Source organism: Scyliorhinus torazame, chromosome 4 (assembly GCF_047496885.1).
Source record: "Scyliorhinus torazame isolate Kashiwa2021f chromosome 4, sScyTor2.1, whole genome shotgun sequence".
NCBI classification, from domain to species: domain Eukaryota; kingdom Metazoa; phylum Chordata; class Chondrichthyes; order Carcharhiniformes; family Scyliorhinidae; genus Scyliorhinus; species Scyliorhinus torazame.
Genome location: NC_092710.1, coordinates 274,463,457 through 274,481,302, shown reverse-complemented (window position 1 = coordinate 274,481,302; position 17,846 = coordinate 274,463,457). Strand labels below are relative to the sequence as shown.

The 17,846-nt window shown below is 48.7% G+C and overlaps 1 long non-coding RNA gene across 1 annotated transcript in view; it reads right to left on the bottom strand.

Moving 5' to 3' along the window:
- Window positions 1-17,846, bottom strand: part of LOC140411734 (uncharacterized) — a 355,339-nt gene that overhangs the window by 187,213 nt on the left and 150,280 nt on the right. The window lies entirely within an intron of this gene.

The window sequence follows — 17,846 nt, the reverse complement described above, 5'->3', positions numbered from 1 at the left end:
AGAACCAACACGAGGCCTGGGCGCCGAGCTCCGAGCTGGGACGTGGAGTCAGAGTAATGGGGGGCATTTTAGCGACTCTTGGACAGGCACATGGACAGCAGAAAATAGACTGGGTGTAGGTTAGGTTGATCTTAGATTAGGATAAATTGTTGGCGCAACAGTGTGGGCCAAAGGGCCTGTATTGTGCTGTACTGTTCTATGGTCTATGTTCTATGTTCTATGAATGGAGCCCCATTATCACTGACTAGTTGTTCTGGTTTTTTTTTAAATCTGTGAGTCTCGTCCCAGCTACCAGAAATAATCTTTTGCCAGCTCTTTCATACATATAGGTCCTGGATGTCCTTTGTGGAGTTGATCCAGTATTCGACCCCGCAGGCATGGGGAATGATGACTCGGATCCTCCATGCAATTACTCAGTTTTGTACCGTTAATTCAAGTTTCCTATGACTTGAATTCCAGATTCCTCCTCTGTTTATCCAGTGGTATACCTTTCAAGGTCATGTCCATGACCTTTCCGTCACTGGATCTGACCCCGTGTGTCTTTGCACTTAAGATGCAGTAATAGGTACACCTGCACTTTGGAAAAGTACACATGGGGCTGGATTCTTCCATCCCCCTGCCCCCGCCGCAAGAATGCTATGGGCGAGACACAGACAATGGAGACCTCGGGCAGAATTCTCCGGTCGCATTCATAGTTTACGTAGTTCTCCCTGATTCGTATTTGTCCCCCATTCATAAACATGATAGAGCAGCGACGTTTGCATTTTTCAATCACTCTATTTTTGATCAATTTGTCACATTCCACTTCAACTTTTTGTTTGATAATATGGCTCAGTTCTTGCCATTTAGGGGTATATATGAGGTTTTACCTTGAGGCGTGCCTCAATTCTGGTAATTTCCCCGAAAGTGTTTTCAAATTTTACTTGTGCTTTTCTTCGAATATCTGTAATCTGTTCCTTCCATCAACCAGTTGGTTCACAACTTGCCAATTTAGTTTGATTTTGTGCAAACATACTCTTCTAGAAAAGTGCAGGAAGATTGCCTTTTACCGCATGTAATGACAATATTTCAGACTGACAGTAGTTTGAGCAAGAATTGTTCTTCAAGGGTCTTAGTCAATTCTTCGTGAGTTATTGTACCAGGCTTTGCAGGGTGAACAAGATTTTGTATTAGGATGAAGGTTTTCTGTCCTATTACTCTCAAGAAAGTTGCTACTTTAATTTCACCCGGTATCCTGTTTGCAGCAGGGTAGCATAGGAATCTCTCTTCATAGGAACTCCATGATTCCGCATTCTCTTCGGATGGCCCCCGAGAACCACCTTTTCCCGAAATCACAGTTATCAGTGCTTAAGTTGTAGTATTTTAACTTTTCCTCCAATTTCCTCTAATTTCCTCTAATTTCTTTGTCTTCCAATTTAATTTATATTATTTATTTCGTTGTTTCTTTAAAAATTTTGTTTTCCTGGTTGGACTGTGGCTTTAAGAAATTCTTTTTTTTGCAGACACCAATCTATTTTAAATCAGAAGATTTCTGCTGTGATTCTGCTTAATCTTGGTTACTGTCACTGTCATTTTCCCTTTTGGACAGTTACTTTTCCCAAAAGCAGGTCTCTCTCTCCGAGTTCGAGGATCCAATGTTGCAGCCCCCCATGTGCAAAGGTGCTCAGCTGGACAAACTCCCCAGCTTCGATAAATAACTAATTTTTTTACAGGCTAACCCTTTACTTCCTGAATTTCTCTGCTTGTTTCTCAATCAGGACAACGGTTCATGTACTGGCTGAAAAAAATTCCTCTTTTATTCCTTTCGACTCTACAAGTGCTCCCGGGTCATGTTCGCATAGAAAAAAAATAAGAACGGTCGTGAGTGCTATATTCTACTTCTGTAATTAACATGTACTTTTAGCAAGGCACAAACCCCGTTCTCAATGGTCAGTTTTACCGCACAGTTATGGATGGTGGAGAGGTATCCCAAAATTCGATCTTCGCCTTGTTTTTTGTCTGACTGGAAAATTATCCTCCACCAGCTTTATTTTTGATACTGTCATGTCTGTGGGAGTATACTTACAATATAAACAAGGTCCCACATAAGGGATTAGTCTGTAAAATTAAGGCACATGGGAATTGGGGTAGTGCACTAAGATGGATGGAAAACTGGTTGGCAGTCAGGGAACAAAAGGTAAGAATAAACGAAACAGAAAATACTGGACAATCTCAGCAGGTCTGTAAAGCTGCCTTTAAATCCACGCATTGTCTCGTTAACTGTGCTACCTGCTGTTCTGTCTCTTCTTGTACCAAGACTGCGCGCTGTGTATCTTGGTCAGCTTTATCATACTGGGTGTGAAAGCTGCTCAGGTGAACTATACAAGATTCCGTTTGACATCAGCCATCTCTTTATCTTTATCTGCCGACTGATCCCGGAGTTGCTCAATAATCTTTTCGCTTTCACTATTGTTTCCCTCATTCTTCTCTTCTTTCTCAACTAGCTGCCTGCGGAGCGTCCTCACAACCTCCTCTGTGCCTCGCAACTGTGCCAAACAGGGCACTATTGCCATCGGCTTTCGCACTTTCACTGCATTTTTCTTATGCACTTCGGTTAGGTTGTCCCACCAAGTTTGTCCTATGCTTCCTGGACCTGACTCATCATTCGCACACAAATTGGACCAAAGGGGCCATCCTTTCGACTTCAAATATTTTCCTGAACTCTTGTTCCCATGTGGGGCACTGCTCTGCTCTGTTGGTCGCTGTGACGTCATGTTCCTGTGGGTTCTTAAACGTTCCATCGCTTTTGTGGCCATTGCTTCTAATCTCCCTCGCTCTACTTTTAATCTCTGTTTCCTACCGTTAATCTCTGCTTCCTATCATTAATTTCTCTTGCACTTCTTTGATTTCTCTTTCCCTACCTTTAATTTGGGACAGGGGGATAAGGCGGAGATTTGAACTGCGGGTATGGCCTAAGCAATTTTCCGGTTCACAATTCCCTCGATAGTTTTGACACAATCTAACGAGTTTACCTTATATCCCTGTTAGTACGCATGCAGGTTAGTACACACTTCCGAAATTTGGTGATTTGGTCGATGTGGGCTTGCACTTGTGGTTCTTTCTATTTCACGCAATTGGATTCAAAGTTTGTGGGTTCTCTGGGAGTGACAAAATCACTTCTAATTCGAGTCCCATCAGATGTCGCCAATAATGTTGCCAATCGGCACCGATGTAATTTTGCCAATTAATAATTATGCTCTTGAGAGTCGCCAGGTATCAAATGATGCCACCACAAGGCTTTACCGGATATCGATCAAAGGACCACACAACCAGTTAGTCAGTTCAAGTTCAAAGATGGTTTATTTACACACAAGGATTACTTCGACATGCAACACAAAACACTACAAGTTGAACTACACCTAACAACTACAATAACCTATACTTAACTTCAGGGCAACCGGCTCTATGCAGATGGACAAGGCCTTTGTCCGGATCTTGCGTGGCTGGGTGGAAGAAGTGGCTCTGTTTCAGCTGGGCTCATCCGTCTGGTAGCAATCGTTGGTCTTGAACTTGTCTGCTTGGTCGTTATGCTGCATTTGGGTTGGCATAGGCCGGGGCCAAGAGAGACCGAGCACATGGCTGTGTCTCTTATCCCTCTGGGATTTCACGCTCTTTGTGGTGGTCCTTAACTTGGATCCAATAATTCGACAGGCTTCGGTCACTGCCTTCGATTCTGGCCAATAAAGGGGCGGGTGCCTTGATGGCTGGGCATGTCCTTAGCGGTCATTGACCTTGACTGTTTGGGCTCCCTGAGTAAAGGGAGTGGCGCCGATCAGTCTGTGGCTGTATCGGTTTCTTGATTGGAGTCCTATTGTTCTGGGGAAATGGGCCATTAGAATGCAAATGAGCGGGTTTTTCGATCGCGTCTAGCTATCTGGGTTGCAAATACACACACAAGCTCTGAGTCTGCCTGAGTCCTGGGTTGGCTATAATTTCTGTGGTCCTTTGCAGGTGGCCATCTGAGATGGCTACACAGTTTATGGGCGGGATTTACCGGCCTCATCGAACCTGACTTGGTGACATGACAAAGCCATTGAATCTTGCGAGAGGACTTTTGCACCCAACGAGAAAAGGCTGGCTAAATGCCTGTTTTTTTCCCCCATTGATTGGCTGCCTATATCTGACTACTGGTTCAAATGTAGTATATTTTAAACCCAAGACGTGGGTGATGTGATTTCTTATGGTTTCAATCAGGGATTATTTTAGCCACTTACTTGAAGAACAATCTCGACTCTATGGGTGGAATTCTCAATTTCTTTGTCTAAGCAGCGACTGGCAGTTCCTACGGTACCATTCCAGCTTGCCGGAATAACGTGAACTTGCTTGGAGCCTCATTAATTATGCACAAGTGAGTATCTCTCTGTATCATCTGATGTGTCAGGGATTGATTTATCTGCTTGTTGTCACCTGGTGGGTTTGAAGGTCGCGGCACCGGGATTGACCTCGCTCAACAACCTAGTACGGATCTCAATTCCATCACTTCATCAATTCCTGACAATCAAAGTGAGTCAAACATGCTCTGATATAGCTTGAGCTCATCCACTCAAACTCTATTTTTTTTCTGCAGATTGCAGCCATCCAGGCAGCTCGGCAGTAGCCCGAGCCCCAAAGCATGCCCCAGGATGAGGGGGATCATGGAGAACCGATACTGCGCACAGCCGCATCATCTACCAGCGCAGAGACACACACCTCGGTTGGGTGTCGTTCTAGATTGGTCTCAGGTTCACTTTCTGGAGAAACTTCACTGACATGTCCCCGCAGCAGTTAGAGGCAGAGACAGCTCAGCGTTTCTGTCATTCAGTGGGCTGCTGGAGTCCCAGTCACAGTCCCAATCAGATGAGGAACCTCTGAATCAGCGGCCAGTTCATTAGAGGAGATGCAACGGCAGGCAGTGGAACATCAGGCAGAGATTCAAGAGGCACTCAGCAGGCTGGAGCGCACAGTAGAGGATTGCATTTGCATTCTGTCTGATATCTTGGCTCTGACATGCGAGCGCCTTGAGGCCACCATGGGAAGGTTGATGACCTCCGTGGTGATTTGGTCCAGCTGATCTTGCCAAATCTGTGCTTGGTTCATCATATTGTAGGCAACATAAGGATGAGGAATCTTGGCCTCCTTTCAAGTGCCCTATTTCCTGCAGGAGTCAGGCTAGGGCCAGCTGGCACCCACAGGAAGGATGAGAACCAGCTGGACACCCAGGAACCTTCAATCAAGAGACTCCAAATGTATGTAGGGTGGGGTCTCCAGACCTCAGGCTACCAGAGGATGTCTGCCAAGATCCCACCGGGGCAGATGGTGAAATTTCAATTGAATAAAGATCTGGAATTAACAGTCTCATGATGACCTCTTGTGCCTCCAGAACCATGAAATGATTATTGTAAAAACCCATCTGGTTCACTCATGTCCTTGAGGGAAGGAAATCTGCCATCCTTACCTGGTCTGGCCTACGTGTGATTCCAGATCCACAGAAATGCTTTTGACTCTTAAAACACCTTCAGGGATAGATATTAAATGCTGGCCCAGCCAGCGATGCCCACATCACATGAACGAATAGATTAAAAAAATCATTGGCAGCCATATTGCAAGATGCCAGGCCCAATCTCTGGAATTTCCTTCATAACCCTCTCGATTCTTCTTCCCTCCTTTAAGACGCTCCTTAAAATTTTATCCCTTTGTCCAAGCATTTGACCAGCTGCCATTATGGGGCTTTCAGTCAAATGTGTTCAACAATCACTTTTGTGAAGTACCTTCGGATGTTTCATTCCATTAAAGGTAGTATATAAGTAAAAGTTATTTATGTTGTTTAAAAACCTATAATAATACAGAAACCTTTTAGTGTATTTATTTTACCCAGCTGAGTTATTAATACCTTCTGAAAGGCTTCTTTCTGGAGCACGGATTTGCAGTGGAACAGGACATCCCAGTCCCCACCATGCCTGTTTACACTAGTCCCATTCTTCATGTCTGGGGATATGCACTGAGTTCTTAGCAAGATTTCCAACATTAAGATGGAATCCAAGGAGGTAGAAAATTAGCATGGATAGAGGATTGGCTAGCTGATGGAAGACAGACTGGGGTAAGAGGGGAATTTGCACGATAGCAACCTATAACTAGTGGAGTGCCACAGGGATCTGGTGTGGGGACACAATTATTCACAATATATATGAATGACTTGGACGAGGGAAGTGACTGTACTGTAGCCAAGTTTATGGATGACATGAAAATAGATGGGAAAACAAGTGGTGAAGATGACACAAAGAGCCTACAGAGGGATATAGACAGTGTAGGTGAATGGGCAAAAACTTGGCAGATGGAATATAATGTTGGAAAATGTGAAGCTAAGCACTTTGGTAGGAAGAATAAAGGAGCTGAGTATTATTTAAATGGAAAAAGACTGCAGAAAACTGTAGCACAGAGGAATTTGGGGATCCTTGTACATAAATCTCAAAAAGCTAGCATGCAAATTCAGAAGGTAATTGGGAAGGCATGTTTGCCTTTATTTCAAAGGGAATGGAATATAAAAATGGGAAAGTCCTGCTAAAACTACACAAGGCACTAGTTAGACCACACCTGGAATACTGTGAACAGTTTGGTCTCCTTAACTCAGGAAAGGTTCACTGGCATTGGACGCAGTCCACAGAAAGTTAATGAGGTTAATCCAGGATATGGAGGGATTTTCTTATGAGGAGGGGTTGAGTATATTGGGCCTGCACTCATTGGAGTTTAGAAGAATGAGAGCCCACCTTATTGAGACATTGGGCGCGATTTAACAGAAATGAAACAGAATCCCATGTCGGGAGCGTTGAGCCGGATGTTTCCCAGTGCTGGTAGTGCTAACAACCCCGCTATTCAACGGATCGCTGCTTCATTTCTGGGGCTCGGCGAGCAACACCCCTCATCTCCACTTGCTGATGTAGGAAGAGACAGGGGCGCCATCTGACCTCTACACCCCCACACCACAGCATCTGGACGCCCACACCCCAACATATCAATTAGGGGGTACTCAAGCCCGCCGCATTCCACCTCCTAAGGGCAGGATACCCAATCCCCAGTGCAGGAAAAATGCCACATGGGCACCGCCAGCCTGGCACCTGGCAGCACACCTGACAGCCTGGCAGTTAAATGAGCCAGAGTGCCTAGGCAGCATCCAGTATGCCAGGGTATGACCCTGCCCAGTGTCCAACCACCCAGGGGCCCCCAATGACCTTGGAGACCCCCCCAAGTGCCAGAATGCCTGTTCCATGTTTGTGGAAACCAGGCTAAACGGCAGCAGCTTGAGGTATCCGAGACGAGGCTGTTCGATTCCGGGTGTGTGCAGATCTGGTGTAGACATATGCAAGTGAAACTAACTGCTCACTTGAATATGCAAATCTGGGCCCAATCTCATTGGGCAGGATCCAGATCACGATGCCTCGCAAATTCACGATTGATTTTGCTAGGCGTGATGAGGCCGCTAATTCCTCTCGCGAGAAGCCTCTCGTGTGATTTACCGGCCTCGTCGCATCCCGAGTCAGTGCGGCAAGGCCTAGATTGTGCCCATATAGGTTTCTCAGGTGGCTTGACAGGGTAGATGCTGAGAAGTTGTTTCCCCTTGTAGGAGAGCCTGGGACCAGAGGGAATAATCAAAGAGTAAAGGGCTGCCCATTTAAGACAGTGATGAGGAGGAATTTCTTCGCTTAGAGAGTGGTCGTGAATCTCTGAAATTCTTACCGCAGAGGGCTGTGAAGGCTGGGTTGTTAAATATGCTTAAAGCCGAGCTAGACAGATTTTTAATCAGTAATTAATCATGGATATGGGTATAAGGCGGGTATGTGGGATAATATCAGATCAGCCATGATCTCACTGAGTTGTGGAGTAGACTTGACGGGCTGAATGGCCCACATCTGCTTCTACATCTTCTGGTCCACCAGTGAAGAAACCTTGATGGTCATGCAGTGGCAACTTTGGAAGAGGTAACGAGGGACCTGGAGGCAGAGGGCAGAAGTCCTCCATAGAAGATGGAAGGCTGAGACAATGATCTTCAGCAGGTAAATAACTGGTACCAAAATCTTGGAAAGCAGGCTGCAACATTAACTTCTCTCCCAATTGGAACGCTCTGGGCCTTCGCTGCCTCTTCCCTGGGTCGACTGCTACCTTCTACATGGTGGTCCTGGAAAATGGTTGTAGCTCAGAGATAAAGAATCCACCAGGGACATGGGTCTTACCCTCAGTCCCACCACCATTTGTGGGTGGTGGATGGATAGGACTGGCTAGCCATTGTCCTGGCAATGGTGAGGAAAGGCAAATGCCAATTGTGGCAGTAGATAACCTTCACTGTCGAGTCTTTCAACCTTACTTCCGTGGTAAAAAATTTCCTTCCAAATTAGCCTAAACATAATGATTCCTGCAGTGAAGCCTTGGCAACTTTGGAGGCAGAAAAGCAGGGAGTTGGATATCTGAAGAAACTCCACTCAGAGGACTTCTGACAACAATTGCAAAGGGCTTAAGAAAACAACATAACAATGAAATGCCCTCATCTTCTCAACACAATTTAATGTCATAGCTACTCCTTTTTCAACTGCAAATAAATTGCAAATCTTTCAAACCACTCGCTGTTCTGAGACATGGCATTACTTCTACCTCATCGGAATTTTACACGCTCAAGTTATCTAAATTAGTATGCACAAAACCTTTTATTGCATGTTTGAAATCCTTCAGGGTAACAGAGCATGAAATACATGCTCATTCTCTTTCAACACAAAGAACTCAAAAATGAGCAGGCGCCAACCTATATTTTCCTGACACCATGCTTCCCCTTGATACGAAAGGATGTCTTCGTTTCTCCTATTCCAACGTTTCTGTAGGTGCAATCTGAGAGGCAGTATGGTGAATGGGGTGGGGGCTGGGTTTAAGTGTTTCTGCGGTGGCCCACCAATCATGTCAACTTGCTCCCTGAGGGTGGCGCTGCTGGCCGCAGCTCTGTAGCTGCTGGCTGAGCAGTGAGGTGCAGCCTCCTTTGTACCACATGCCTGGTGTGCTGAGAGTGGTGATATGCATCACCGTATATACACAAGGGGTTAATGTTAATACACTACAACTAAGTAAACACTAGAGGGAACACCGGAGATGTCATGATATGCAAACATGCAGCTAATGAACACTTAGAATAGGACACAACCAATGAGCAGTCAAGACACCCAGAGGTGGCATTACCACAAGGGGGCATTACACAACCCATATAAAAGGACAGGGCACACAAGCTGTGTCTCTTTCCACAGACAGATATCTAGAGAATACACCAGGGTTGATCAACAGCATCACACCCTGCACGTGGCTTAGAGCAGGCTGGTAAAGATAGACTGAGTTACTACAGCTAGATTAGCAGAGAGTCAAACTCATTTAAGAACTGTGTTAATAGTTCAATTAACATGTTGAACTCATTTCATAGACTGGAGCTTCCTTTGTCAAAGCAGACATCAAGGAAGCAGCTTATGCTACACGAAGCAGCGTAACACAACACTGAGGAAAGGCTGGATACCCACCCAATGCTACATTTTGAGTGACAACAGGCTCATATTGGTCGAGTCAGGATGGTGGAGGATGCACTGAGCTAAACGTCTGGGCTATGAGCATAAACAGTTAAAGATCTATTCATCTTGCCAGCTTGTGATCTGAAATTTACATAATCTGGTCTGTCAGAAGCTATCCATCAACCGAGACAGCTTCAATTAATACAATTAACCAGGGGCTGGTTTAGCACAGGGCAAAATCACTGACTTTGAAAGCAGACCAAGGCAGGCCAGCAACACGGTTCAATTCCTGAACCAGCCTCCTTGAACAGGTGCCGGAATGTGGTGACTAGGGGCTTTTCACAGTAACTTCATTTGAAGCCTACTTGTGACAATAAGCGATTTTCATTTAATTTCATGTGTGGTTTCCAGGCTGGTATATGTGACGCAGTCAAAGCCAACATTTGTTGATTCATTGGCCATGGTGCATATATATGACAATAACCCAATCTGCATCATAAGCCTATCCTCAGAAAGCAGTTGAGCACCTAGTGGCATGGTGTAATGACAACAATCTCTCCCTCAATGCCAGCAAAACTAAAGAGCTCGTCATTGACACCAGGAAGTAGCATACACAACCCTTTCTGCATCAACGGGGCCGAGGTGGAGATGGTTGACAGCTTCAAGTCCTAGATGTGCACATCACCAAAAATCTGTCCTGGTCCACCCACGTCGAAAGCACAACAGCACCTATACTTCCCCAGGAAACTAAGGAAATTCGGCATGTCCACATTGACTCTTACCAACTTTTACAGGTGGACCATAGAAAGCATCCTATCTGGCTGCATCACAGCCTGGTGTGGCAACTGCTCGACCCAAGACCGCACTGCGCAGTCCATCACACAAACCTGCCTCCCATCCATTAACTCTGTCTACACCTCCCGCTGCCTGGGGAAAGCAGGCAGCATAATCAAAGACCCCTCCCACTGAGGCTTACTCACTCTTCCAACTTCTTCCATTGGGCAGGAGATACAAAAGTCTGAGAACACGCATGAACAGATTCAAAAACAACTTCTTCCCTCATATTCTTAAATTATCTTCTTATGGACAGATTAATACTACACTCCTGTATGTTTCACCCGATGCCGATGTCTATGTATTTACATTGTGTACCTTGTGTTGCCCTATTCTTTTCATGTATTCAATGATCTGTTTGAGCTGCTTTTCACTATATCTCGGTACACGTGACAATAAACAAATGCAAATCAAAAATAGAGACGTAATCCAATCATAGAATCATAGAATTTACAGTGCAGAGGGAGGCCATTTGGCCATTGAGTCTGATCCGGCCCTTGGAAAGAGCATCCCACTTAAGCTCACACTTCCAACCTATCCCCGTAACCCAGTAACCACACTGTGGTAATACCAGGTATTGCGGTACCTGAGAGGTGGATGACCATTGGCTAGACCCAGGAGTCTACCATTGGCTGATGTACATAGCTCCGCCCTGAGAGGCGGAGTATAAGAACCAATGCCATCCCAGCAGCCCTCTCTTTCTGTAACGAAGCTGCAGGGGAACAGTTCTAGCAGATTAAAGCCTATTAGTTATGACTCACCTTGTCTCAAGAGTAATTGATTGCACATCAATTTAATCTGCTACAACTTCAGTTGAAAGGATGGATCTCCGTATCAAACCGGAGTGCCTTCAGCTCAGCCCCCATGCGGACAACTCTGCTGCTATCTTCAAACATTGGTTGGCGTGTTTTAAGGGCTACCTCGACACGGCCGCCGACACCCCCACGGAAAGACAAAAGATGCACCTTCTACGCTCGCGGGTCAGCCCTGGGATCTACCCTCTGATCGAGGAGGCGGAGAATTATGCTGCAGAAATCGAGCTGCTAGAAGGACATTATATCCGCCCTGTGAACCAGGTCTACACTCGTCACCTGCTGGCGACTAGGAGGCAAAGCCCCGAAGAAACGTTGGAAGACTTCTACCGGGCGCTGCTGGTGCTGGGCCGAAACTGTGGCTGCCCTCCAGTTTCGGGGAACGAGCACACGGAACTTTTGATCAGGGATGCTTTCATCGCAGGTATGACTTCCCCCGATATTCGCCGAAGGCTCCTAGAAATGGACACTCTGGGACTTACTGAGGCACGGGCCCTGGCGGGGTCCATGGTCGTTGCGTATAACAGCGCGCTGGCTTTTGCTCCCGGACGCGTGGTGGCCCCCTGGGCTGCGTGGCACCCCGTTGCGGCAGCCCCTCAGACCTTCCCTCTGACCCTGCAAGCCTGCGCGGCGAGACGGCCCGCTACCGCCGTCGGACAACGCTGTTTCTTCTGCGGGCAGGCGAATCAGCCCCGCCCGTGCTGCCCGGCCCACACCGCCACCTGCAAAGGGTGCGCCAAGAAGGGCCATTATGTCGGGGTCTGCCAGGCCCATGCCGTGGCCGCGGTCTCCAGCAACTATCGGCAGCCCCCTTTTCAGGCCTCGGCCGTCCAGCGCCCACCGCCACCCCCCTATCCTCAGGCCGCGTGCGACCCGCGTGCGTGGCCATTTTGTCCCCCGGCCACCACGCTGGACGGGTGGGCACCGCCATTTTCTCTCTCGCCGCCGCCATCTTCTTCATCCCCGGACTCCATGTGCGACCCATGGCTGACGCCATCTTGGATGGGGCCCATACCCCCAGCACAGCCGACTACATGCTGCCCAACCAGAACTCTCCATTACTGCAGCTGGCCTTGGTGACTCTGGACCAGAGTCGGCCCCGGACGCTTGCGAAAGCTACAACGACGATCTCCATCAACGGCCATGTGACGCGTGCTTGATCTATTCTGGCAGCACGGAAAGCTTTGTTCACCCCGACATGGTAAGGCGCTGTTCTCTTGTCACCCATCCCATAAACCAAAGGATCTCCCTGGCCTCCGGGTCACACGCGGTGGAAATAAAGGGGTTCTGCCTGGCGAACCTCACTGTCCACAATTTCCGCCTGTACGTCCTGCCGCACCTCTGTGCAGCCACCCTCCTTGGGCTGGATTTCCAATGCCATCTGCAAAGCCTGACTTTTAAATTTGGCGGCCCGATACCCCCCCCCTTACTGTCTGCGGTCTTGCAACCTTTAAGGTCGACTCGCCTTCCCTGTTTGCGAACCTGACCCCGGATTGCAAACCAGTCGCCACCAGGAGCAGACGGTACAGTGCCCAAGACTGGACCTTCATCAGGTCCGAGGTCCAAAGGCTGCTGAGGGAAGGGGACATCGAAGCGAGCAACACCCCTGGAGGGCTCACTTTGTGGTGGTAAAGACCGGGGATAAACATAGGATGGTCATTGACTACAGCCAGACCATCAACAGGTTTACACAGCTGGATGCATACCCTCTCCCCCGTATAGCCGACTTGGTGAACAGTATTGCGCAATACAAGGTTTTCTCCACGGTGGATCTCAAGTCTGCCTACCACCAGCTACCCCTCCGTAATGGTGACCGCCAGTACACTGCCTTCGAAGCAGATGGGCGGCTCTATCACTTTTTAAGGGTTCCGTTCGGTGTCACGAACGGGGTCTCGGTCTTCCAACATGAGATGGACCGAATGGTTGACCGGTACAGCTTACGCGCAACGTTCCCATATCTTGATAACGTCACCATCTGCGGCCATGACCAGCAGGACCACGACACCAACCTCTGAAAATTTCTCCAGACCGCGAATATCCTTAATCTGACTTACAATAAGGATAAATGCGTGTTTAGCACCGACCGTCTAGCCATTCTAGGCTACGTAGTGCGAAGTGGAGTCATAGGCCCCGACCCTGAACACATGCGCCTCCTCATGGAGTTCCCCCTCCCTCACTGCCCCAAGGCCCTAAAGCGCTGCCTCGGCTTCTTTAGCTATTATGCACAATGGATCCCCAATTACGCAGACAAAGCTCGACCCCTGATCCAGTCCACAACCTTCCCCCTGTCGACGGATGCCCGCCAGGCCTTCTGCCGCATCAAAGCAGACATTGCAAAAGCCACGATGCGCGCCATCGACGAGTCCCTCCCCTTCCAGGTCGAGAGCGACGCGTCAGACATAGCTCTGGCAGCCACCCACAACCAAGCGGGCAGGCCCGTGGCTTTCTTCTCCCGCACTCTCCATGCTTCCGAAATTCGCCACTCCTCGGTCGAAAAGGAGGCCCAGGCCATAGTAGAAGCCATAGTAGAAGCTGTGCGACACTGGAGGCATTACCTGGCTGGCAGGAGATTCACTCTCCTTACGGACCAACGGTCGGTGGCCTTCATGCTCGATAATGCACAGCGGGGCAAGATTAAGAACGACAAGATCTTGCGGTGAAGGCTAGAACTCTCCACCTCCAATTACGAGATCTTGTACTGTCCCGGGAAGCTGAACGAGCCTCCTGATGCCCTGTCCCGCGGCACTTGTGCCACCGCACAAGTGGACCGCCTCCGGTCCCTCCACGAGGACCTCTGCCACCCGGCAAAGGTCACTGGTTCTTTCATTTTATCAAGACCCGCAACCTGCCCTACTCCATCGAGGACGTCAGAAGTCACCAGGGACTGCCAAATCTGCGTGGAGTGCAAACCGCACTTCTACCGCCCAGATAAAGGCTTCCCATCCCTTTGAACGCCTCAGCATGGATTTCAAAGGCCCCCTCCCCTCCACCGACCGCAACACGTACTTCCTGAACGTGATTGACGAGTACTCCCGGTTCCCATTCGCCATCCCCTGCCCAGACATGACCACAACCATTGTCATCAAGGCACTCCAGGGTATCTTTACACTATTCGGTTTCCCCGCATACATTCACAGTGATAGGGGGTCCTCCTTTATGAGTGACGAACTGCGTCAAATCCTGCACAGCAAAGGCATTGCCTCGAGCAGGACGACCAGTTACAAGCCCCGGGGAAACGGGCAGGTTGAGAGGGAGAACGGCACGGTCTGGAAGACCGTCCTGCTGGCCCTACGGTCTAGGAATCGCCCAGTCTCCCGCTGGCAGGATGTCCTCCCAGTGGCCCTTCACTCCATCCGGTCGCTGCTCTGTACTACCACAAATCAGACACCTCATGAACGTCTCCTTGTTTTCCCCAGGAAGTCCTCCTCCGGGACCTCGCTCCCAACCTGGCTAGCAACAACCGGACCCATCCTGCTTCGAATACATGTGAGGGCACACAAGTCGGACCCGTTGGTCGAGATGGTCCACCTGCTGCATGCCAACCCCCAGTACGCCTATGTAGCGTTCCCTGACGGCCGCCAAGACATGGTCTCCCTTCGGAACCTGGCGCCCACCGGAGCCCCAGGCACACCCCCACAAGTGCCCCCACCCCCACCTTCCCCGGAGCACCTGACCGGAGGGTCAGTACTCCCGCCGCCCCTGCCTAGGCCCGAATCAGCACCTATACCCCCCCTGCCCACTTTCCGCCCCAACAGCGCCGCCTAGGGGTGACGAAGCTGCCTGGGAGGACGACACCATGTTCCCGGAGTCGCAACCGCCGGGACACCCATCAGGATCACCGCTGAAGTCCAGACGCTCCAGAAGGACGACCAGGCCACCCGACCGACTGATTGCTGCACCTGGTCCTACCATGCGAAAGGCGACATTAACGCTGGCCATCACCCCGCCGGGCTCTTTTTTAACAGGGGGTGAATGTGGTAATACCAGGTATTGCGGTACCTGAGAGGTGGATGACCATTGGCTAGACCCAGGAGTCTACCATTGGCCGATGTACATAGCTCCGCCCTGAGAGGCGGAGTATAAGAACAAATGCCATCCCAGCAGCCTTCACTTTCTGTATCGAAGCTGCAGGGGAACAGTTCCAGCAGATTAAAGCCTATTAGTTATGACTCACCTTGTCTCGAGAGTAATTGATTGCGCATCACACATCTAACCTTTTTTTTGGACACTAAGGGCAGTTTATCGTGGCTAATTCACCTAACCTAGACATTTTTGGACTATGGGAGAAAAACCGGAGCACCCGGAGGAAACCCACGCAAACACAGGGAAAACGTGCAGACTCCGCACAGACAGTGACCCAAGCCTGGAATCGAACCTGGGACCCTGGAGCTGTGAAGCAACTGTGCTAACCACTGTGCTACCATGCTGCCCTTGATCAACTGTATCTGGTACTGTATGGACAGGTTTTACCATGGGCTTCATGACCTCGGTGTTGAGCTGAAATGGGGTTCCCAAATTCACATTTACTAGCAGCAGGACTGGCTCAGCACATTTTCTTGGCACTGGCCTTTCGCTATGAGGAGAGGTTGAATAAACTCGGTTTGTTCTCACTGGAACGAAGGAGGTTGAGGGGCGACCTGATAGAGGTATACAAAATTATGAGGGGCATAGGCAGAGTGGATAGTCATAGGCTTTTTCCCAGAGTAGAGGGGTCAATTACTAGGGGGCATAGGTTTAAGGTGAGAGGGGCAAGGTTTAGAGGAGATGCACGAGGCAAGTTTTTTACACAGAGGGTAGTGGTGCCTGGAACTCACTACCGGAGGAGGTGGTGGAAGCAGGGACGATAGTGACATTTAAGGGGCATCTTGACAAATACATGAATAGGATGGGAATAGAGCGATACGGACCCCGGAAGTGTAGAAGATTTTAGTTTAGACGGGCAGCATGGGCAGCACAGGCCTGGAGGGCCGAAGGACCTGTTCCTGTGCTGTACTTTTCTTTGTTCTTTGTTTTCTGTTCTAATTGGTCTGAACTTCCCGTCCAATTAAGGAGAAATTAATTTTGGCTCAACAAATTCCAAAGAGCCAGCAGAGGCACAATGAGATGAATAGTCTTCTACTGTGCTGGAGGATTCAACAATTCGATGAAAAACAGCTAGAAGAACTTCTGGATAAGCTCTTGAATGGATTAGCTGCTCTACAAGGCACAATGGGCTGGATTCTCAGTCGGCGGGTGCTTCGCCGACAGCGCACTCACGCCCGCGGATTTCCCGATTGCATAGGGATGCCCACAGTGGGAAACCCCATTGGTCGGCTGCCGGGACAGAGAATCCCACTGCCGGCAGGGCACGATGCACCAGAAAACGGTTGCGGCGGGACGGAGGATCCCACCCAATGCATCTGGGAGCAGGATATGTCACTTATGGGTTCCATGAGGTCATAGCTGTGGCTTAGAAAGGGCAAATTTGTATTTTGAAATTTTATTTAAGTATCTTCGACAGTGTGAGTGAATTGTCTCGACTTTTGTTTGAGTGGTCACCTTCCCACATTATTTGCTTCTCCCAGAACGGTAGCACAGTGGTTAGCACTGTTGCTTCACAGCTCCAGGGTCCCAGATTCGATTCCCGGCTTGGGTCACTGTCTCTGTGGAGTCTGCATGTTCTCCCCGTGTCTGCGTGGATTTCCTCCGGGTGCTCTGGTTTCCTCCCACAAGTCTTGAAAGATGTGCTGTTAGGTGAATTGGACACTCTGAATTCTCCATCTGTGTACTCGAACAAGCATCGGAATGGGGCGACTAGGGGCTTTGCACAGTAATTTCACTGCAGTGTTAATGCAAACCTACTCGTGACAATAAAGAGTATTATTATCATTTGTAATAAATGTTTTTATTGGGTTTTTCAAACAGGGTATATTTTAGGTGTACACAAAAAAGAGGGAGGTTAAAAAAAAGAGAAGGCAATACAAACACGGTAAATACCAGGGTGTGGGGAGGTAAAAACTGGGGAGGTGTATATACATCGAAGTACTGGAGAGACAATTATATTATACCTGTGTGCATGTCTTGGTGGGGGGGGGGGTTCTACTGTCTTTTTTGCTAGAGAGAGAACATACAACACCCGTAATACAAAATAGATCTGGGTGGAGGGGGGTAGCACCTGGGTGGTGCCCCCGATGTTGCTCGTCCCCCCACCCCCACCCCCCCCCCCACCCCCCCACCGGTTCTCCTCTATTGTTCTATTGTTCTTTGCCCCCTGTCTTTCCTTTTTCCCCCCACCCCTCCCTGTCAAGAGTATTATTATTAAGATTGAATCAGTTGCATTGAAAATGCAAATCAGTTGGATTGAAAGGACAATTTATACAGGCTATTGGTGCGCGAATTTGACTTTTCTCATTCCATATTTCCATGTGTTTTTTAAATAAAAAGAGGTCCAATTTAAGGGGAAACATCTCACACGTGACCAACATCAGGATTGTGTCCAGTGCCACATTGGTCAGGATGTGAGAGGCATTCCTGGCAGGCAACCATAATTTGGTGTTAAATGCCGTGAATACTTTAATAAGCAGCCTAAAACCTGCTCCAGGCTGGAATCCGATTGCTTCAGATCAAACTTGCTGAGTTCAGGATTACTTGGTTCAGAGATGTCACAATCAGT